This window comes from Crocodylus siamensis, chromosome 15, assembly GCF_052110815.1.
Source record: "Crocodylus siamensis isolate JL-2025a chromosome 15, ASM5211081v1, whole genome shotgun sequence".
NCBI classification, from domain to species: Eukaryota; Metazoa; Chordata; order Crocodylia; family Crocodylidae; genus Crocodylus; species Crocodylus siamensis.
In genome coordinates, this window is record NC_143409.1 from 41,106,915 (window position 1) to 41,114,444 (window position 7,530).

The window sequence follows — 7,530 nt, forward strand, 5'->3', positions numbered from 1 at the left end:
ACCTGTTAGTGATGCCCCTGTTGATGCAGGGCAGGGTGTGGTTGGCTCTGCCTATTGCTTTGTCGCATTGGCGACTTGTATTCATCCTGGAGTCAATCCTGACTCCAAGATCCCTCTCTGCCTCTGTGCTGCCGAGGGGGGCAGCCCCTAACTTATAACCATAATGCTGGTTCCCTCTCCCCAGGTGCAGCACCCTGCACTTGTCCTTGTTGAACCACATCCTGTTCAGATCTGCCCACTTCACTATCCAGGTCTGCCTGGATGAGGTCCCTGCCTGTCGGTATATTCACTTTACCCCACAGCTCGGTGTCATCATTGAACTTGAACAGGGTGCTCTCCACACCCTCGTCCAGGTCGCTAATGAAGATGTTGAACAGCACCGGCCCAAGGACCGAGCCCTCGGGTACTCCACTGCCCACGCCCTCCCAGGTCGACAGCGACCCGACCACCACCACCCTCTGGGTGCACCCCTGGAGCCAGTTTGCCACCCATGTGACCGTGCATTCGTCAATGCCGCAGTCCCTCAGCTTGCCCACCAGAATTGGGTGGGACACCGTGTCAAAGGCCTTCTGGAAGTCCAAGAAGACAACATCAACATCGACTCTCTCCTTCCCATCTAAGCTCTTTGTCACCTGGTCATAGAAAGAGACCAGGTTAGTCAGGCAGGATTGGCCTGTCACGAACCCGTGTTGGTTACCCCTCAACATCACTTCCCCTGCAGGGCTCTCACAAATGTGGCCCTTGATAATTTTTTCAAAGACTTTCCCCAGGATAGAGGTGAGGCTGACTGGCCTGTAGTTGCTGGGCTCTTCCTTCCTCCCCTTCGTGAAAATAGGGACCACATTGGCCCTTTTCCAGCCCTCAGGGACTTGGCCCGAGCACCAGGAGTCCTCAAACAGCCGTGCCAATGGCTCCGCAATGACACCAGCCAATCCCCTCAACACCTGTGGATGAAGGTCATCCGGGCCCACTGACTTGGACACATCTAAGCCCTCCAGTTAATCCTTAAGTAGGTCTGACCTAACAGTCGGGGGACTCGCATCCTTCCCGGGCCTCTATGCTGTCACCCGAGAGCACCCCGTTGTCAGCGGACAGGAACATGGAGGCAAGGAACTTGTTGAAGAGTTCGGCCTTCTCTCATGCATCCACCACCAACTGCCCTGCCCTGCACCTCAGGGAGACACCGCTGGCAGGTGAAGTGCATGAACAGAGGTTTTGGGTTGTGGGAGTCACCAAAGAGTCTGCGAGGAGGAAGGGAGACATCCAGTCTAGCCCAGAGCAGGGGATCTTGGCTGTGCAGTGCTGCCTTGGTCAGTTCCCAGCTCTCACTTCTCCTCTTCACACCTGCTTGTCCCTGTGCCGAGTGCCCAGCAGGATCCAGGTGCATCTGAACTATGCAGGGAGGCAGGTGTCATTTCTTGATGCTGATACAAAGGCTCCAATCTTCATCTTCCCACCAGCCTCATTCACTGGGGACTGAATCCAGCCCTCGTTCTGCCCGAGGGGCATTGGAGCTGAGCTCAGATGTGGCACTGACATGGGGGGTGGGCAGGGGAGACGTCCCATGGGGAATGATGGACTTGTCCACTCCAGTCTCCTGCCCTCCATGACCCAGGGGGATCCCCCCATCCCAGCCCCCATGACTGCACCTCTGTCACTCCTGGAGCTGAAGAAGATAAAAGGGCACAGTCTGAGCACACAAGCCCATTGTGCAAGTGTTACCAGGCTGGTTTGTCCCTGCACACTATATGGCTCAGAGGACTCGAGCTGGGCTGGCCATGCAGTCTTCCATTTAGCAAGCCCCCGACTGGGGAGTCCATGCCCCTTCCCTGTTTAGAGCAGCCCATGGGATCTCTGCAAAGCCCTGCAAAGTGCCCTTGGGCATCCTGTGGTCAGGGAGGCCCCTGCTGCAGGACATGTGTGTAGGGCTGTGTGGGGTGAGGGACTGAGCGCTGACAGGAGCTTCCCATGGGGAACTGCTGACCTGGGTTGAATTTGGGTTGGTTTCAATCTGCAGCCAAGGCCTCTGGGCAGGGGGTTTCAGAGGCTGAAGTGCCTCAGATCCCATTAGAGGTAGGTGCCTCCCTCCCTCAACCTCCTCTGTAAATACCAGCGCCACTGCACTGGACACTTGTACTGTAGACAGAAGCAGAAATTTTAACAAAGGGTCCTATAATACTAAGGCTGCTAAGAGGTGCTTGGGGAAGGAAGAAAGTCTGGTTGAAAGACCCTGAGGTGACAACCTGCTCCACACTGATCTCTCTTCACTTCTCTGTGTCTACTCACTTCAATCAGTATTTTTTCAAAACTTTTTCCTTTCTGCCTGTGGCTCCAGCTGGCTCCTGCGAACTGTGGAGTGCGGGAAGCCACACTCCCCAAGGTGGTTTCTTCACCTCCAAGCTACCTATCACTATCCCTCCTCTGCAGGGGGAGAGGAGGCAGGATGGAGTCCTGGCTCCTGTCCATGTCCCTGCTTGCCAGGCCTTAAAGGCAAGTCACAGTTATGTAGGACTGAGATGGCATTAAGCCTAAACCTGGGACTGCTCTGAAACTGTTCTCTATATTATGATGGCCGAGCCTGCCACAGATTTTAAATGCCTTAAAGGTAACATGCAACAGCACCCCTAGTCATCACCCACTATGAAGAGGTGTTCAGACAGTACTCATGACAGCTTCCCAAAACCCAGTTGCAGGTATGCAACAGTTAACAGTCGGCCTGGCTGTAAAGCTGGGAGTCAGGAGCACCTGCTGATTGGTTAGTGAGCCACAGAGAGGGATAAGAGCTCCAGGAGCAGTCTGCAAAGGGGAGAGAAGGCGGCGGGGGGGGTGCTGAGGAAGAAGCCCAGGGCCTGGGTTGCCACTCTTAAGGTCTGAAAGAAGACAGAAGCTTTGGTGTGGTGTGGTTTGTGGTTTGCCCGCCTGCTCGTTTTGTTGTTTGTCTTGTATACTGTGGGGACAAGGCTGCCCCATGCAAAATAAAACTGTCTGGAAACCCTGAACCTAGAAATGAGTGGCTTTAATAAGGCAGCTGGGTGAGTGACCTGTTAATACCCATCCAAAAAGAGACCCGGAACACGTTCTCTCGGCCCCTACTCTGGCACAGGCATGGGAGCTGCCTGGGGTAGAAACTCCACTGGCCTTCACTTTACAGGCCTTTCACAATGTTGGAGAAATATCTTTAGAAATACAAATCCCCTGAAAAGGCAATGGGTGTATGTTTCTGAAAATCTCAGTGCTGTTGTCAGAAGGCTCCGAGTTCTCCCAAGAATCAGCGATGAAGTGGTGGCCATGCTGTTTCAGCTGGTGACACCGACCATCCTCCTATCCCAATTGTCCACTTTGGCCCTGCTGTCCCGCCTGCCACAACCTGATGTTTGTGTTAATTCACTCCTTCAGGAGGTGTTTGCAGGGGATTGGAGTTTAGCCACTGTTACTTTACTGCACCTGGCTCATGCTCAGGCTGCTGGTCTGTCTAGCCCAGGGGTGGGCAAAATACAGCCTGCAGGCCAGATCTGGCCCACCACACAATTTAATTCAGCCCACCAGTGCCCAACAACTAATTGTACCCTGCCCAGCTTGTGTGCAAGGGCCTGGCTCAACCAACACGCAGCTTCTGGATGGGGCTCCTGCTGCCACTGCTGCAGTCTGTCTCACATGACACAAGGGAATACACCTTTGCTGTGGGTATAGGGTAGGATGTAATGGGGTAAGAGAGAAGATCTGACCCAGGTTCTTTGAGGGTCATCTGAAGTTGAAAAGTAAATCCCAGTGTAGACATACAGGGAAGAGCATTATGTGGTTGCTTCCTCATTCCATTATTTGCTACATTCACCTGCTACCCTCTAGGAGGTTTTCCAAGGGGTTGGGATCAGCATCGGTGTTACAAAAGTCTTCAGCTGTTACAAGGCAGTTAAAGCAGAGGCCTAGTTTCATGGTGCCTGTCCCTTGTCTTGCCATTCACAATAAATCCACAAAGTGGAATTTTATGCCTCCATTGCCAAGGTGCACATACTGCAGGGTCACACACCCCTCACCCAGGCCTCCATTCTTGCAGCTGGGCTGGAGCTTCATGTTCCTGGTTCAGCTTCAGAAAGAATGGAATCAGGGTCTTGTGCCCTTTTGACCACTTGAAGCCAGGGTGGCAGCTCCTAAGCAAGCAGCTGGGATAGGATTGGCTGGATCAGGGCCACGTGCCAAGAGGGAAGGGCCCAGGGAACCAGGTGGGGCCAAAGCATAAAGGTTAGAAGCCCAGCACTACGTCCAAGTTGCTTCCCACAAAATTCCTCTGGTCTGAAGAGTCCCAACACCAAGAAACCCCAGCCTCACTTGTCTCCAGGCATCCACAGCACCTATTTACTCCCAGAAACAGCACAACTTCCAATGTTCAAATACACTGCACTTAAAACAGCAACAGCTCTGTAACCCTATACCCATCTCCTCCAGCCGGGCAGTAACAAACTACAAGCCTCTGAGGCCCTAGAACCCCCTGCACCAATCTCCTTGACAGCTGGCAGGTGTCATGGCCACAGCAGGGGCCACCATCCCTGCATCTGTCACCCCGCTGCGCCTTAACACACGCAGTGTCACCCATGGCACGAGTTTTGCTTGTCTGCTGCTTCAGGTACAGTTCCCCCAAAACCCCTGCACCAATCTTTTTGAAACTTGGCAGGCTTTGTGGCCTCAGCCAGGGCCACCATCTCGGCAGTTTTCACCCCCCTGTGTTGTAACACATATATGTGACATCAGTTATGCTTTCAAGAATTTGAGGTGCAATTCCCCCCAAGCCCCTGCACTGATCTTCTTGAAACTTGGAAAGCAATGTGCTCTCTACAGAGACTACAAGTACTGCAAATTTCATCCAATTCAGACAAAAACCAACAAAGTTATAGAGATTTCATTGTTTCCCAATTATACCCTATGGCAGGATCTCCGAAGCGGCTCCAAAGGTTTTCCAAGTGCTCTGGAAGCTCTGAACCGCTTCGGGAAGCCAAATGAAGTCAATCCGGACATGCTGCTTTGGATGCCGAAGCATCCGAAGCTCCTTCGGATCTGAAGCTCTGTCCGAAGCCTCGCATAGCCCTAATGTACAGCAGTGGGAGCTGCACCCCCCTCCCTGGATGAGCCGCAGCTCTGTCCAGTGCCCTACCCTGCCCCAGCAGTGCCTACCCCAGCCCCTGCTCCAGCCCCTCACTGCAGGGGCCTTTATCTGCCCTCCCCATGCCCCTTCCCTCCCCGCTTCCTGTCCACCACAACAGACTTACCAGCTGCACGCAGCTCTCCATGCTGCCAGGCTGCATATCAGATATTGGATCAGTATCAGCCAATATGCCTCCTTAAAAATCAGCTATCAGTATTGGCCCCCAAAATTTCCATCTGTGTACCCCTACCTGTGAGTAGTCCCACTGATTTCAATGGTAAGACTGGCCTGAGAAAACTTAAGTGTTTAGAGAGATGTTTGCATAACCAAGGCCTAGCAGCTTTTCTTGTAAGCTACCAGAAATGTTTCTTACATTTCCAGAACCTGAAATCAGTTCTTGCCTCTGAAAATACTATTGCTGCCTGTACAAAACAAGTTAAAAGGATTTGTGGAAGGAAGTCCCAAACATAGGTGACTACTCGCTTGCCTATCAAGGGTCTTCAAAGATTTGGTGATTCCAAATATTACTTCCAGCTGGGACTGTGTCATCCAGGGCTAGGAGGAGTCCAGTACAGACCTATCCTGCTTTTAATGCAAACAGGACTTTATTCAGAGGAACTTCCTGTAACACAGGCAGCTGGCAGAAAATGGAGAAGTAGCTGAGTGAATGAGTGTGCAGACAGGCAAAGGAGCAGGAGGGGAGCTATACACGTATTTTTTTGGTATGGACTAAAACATTAATGTGCAATCTGTCAAAAGCCCCAAGTTCCCATAAGGAGGCCCCCCCAGATCACAAGATAATCGATTGCTTGCTCCTTTCACATCGTATACCTATGTTTGATTTAAAGTTCCCTCTAGTAATGTGTCTCCTTAAATACCAGCATAAATAATTTGCTCAACTGAAAACATTGTTTCAAAGGAGGAAACCACAGGCATTCATATGAAAAAAAATCTGTAATTTGGTAAGAGAGTTGGTTCAAGGCTTCAAACCATTTGTATTATAAACGTTTTTGTGGTGAGAGGTAGGAGATCACACACAAGCACACATGCTATATAGGTTCTACGTTAGGATACATAAGTAAAGGACAGCATGATAAAACCATTGCAAGGGTTACACACTAAACTGTGATAAAAATAATGGATAGGTGAGGCTGATTCCTTAATCCCAAACTGTTACTGGTGTAGCATTTTATTATTTGTAGTTCCTGGTTCCTTATTCAAAGGCCTGTAAAATAAATCGATGTGCTACCACACCTTTAGACTGTTCTTCCAAGTAAACAGGATTTAATTTTATACCAGTTTACATTAGACATAATGTTAAACAATCACATAAGGTACAAGGCATGAAATGATTGTTAGCAACATGTGCCTGTGAATACTGCTTCTCTTGTATGACAAAAATGGTTCTGTATCTTTATCTTTGTGTGCTTTGTTGTTTTTGTTGTTTCAGGAGCTCTTGGCCATCACAGACATTACCAGGGATCACTGTGTGACAGTGGCTGTCATCGATCCCCTGCGATCACTTGATTGCTCCGAATGGGACCTTTCACTTCTCACCTTGAAACTTCATTCCTGAAACCTGCTGAAGTGGCGATTTCTCCATGGGACTTCAGTCTTTCTTCTCATTTTCAAATCTTTTTGACCAAGGAACTGAGTAGAGCTATCTGTGTGACACAAGGGGATACATCTTTTTCCACATTTACATGCCTAAATAACTATGCAACTGCAATTTTAACACTGACAGAGTCTAGTTTCTATTTCCATCTTTAGCTCAATAAATGAACACCCAAGTATGTGCATACCTGTTGGAAATAGTGATTGTTCAGGAGTGCTCCCCCAGGCTTCAGAGCAGCACATCAGCAGTTACAGTACTTGCGTGGGGAGCAAGTGCACAGGTTCTGAGCCCCCCCACAACAAGAAGTAGTTTAAAAGTTCATCTCTCACTTTGCAGCAGAGTTCTGATTATGAAGCTGTGAGCAAAGCATTGCCCCATGCCCACTGTAGTCCTCCTCTTGAAGCTGGCCTGCTCAGCACCCAGGAGGGAAAGATATAGAGCCATAACAAATAGAGATTGTGTCCTGGGCAAACCCTGCAGGAGAGAAGAGGGCAAGTGAAGGGGAGGGAGGGAAAGGGGGAAGGGAAAAGGGATGTGCTCTTAAGAACCAGGCAGGGGTTCCAAGAGGTGCGTGCAGCAGGATGGGAGCCTTACCTACACCAGGGATGCTAAAACAGTTCCCAGCTATAGCAACCACAGCATTATCTGTCATCCTGACTATTGCTCCTACAGGGCAGTGTCTGGGCACCTGGCTGCTGCTACAAGAGCAATGCCATGGGGCTGCTTCTGCAGTAGAGGTGCAGACTCTGTGGGGCTGGGGGCCGTTCTGGTGCTCTTC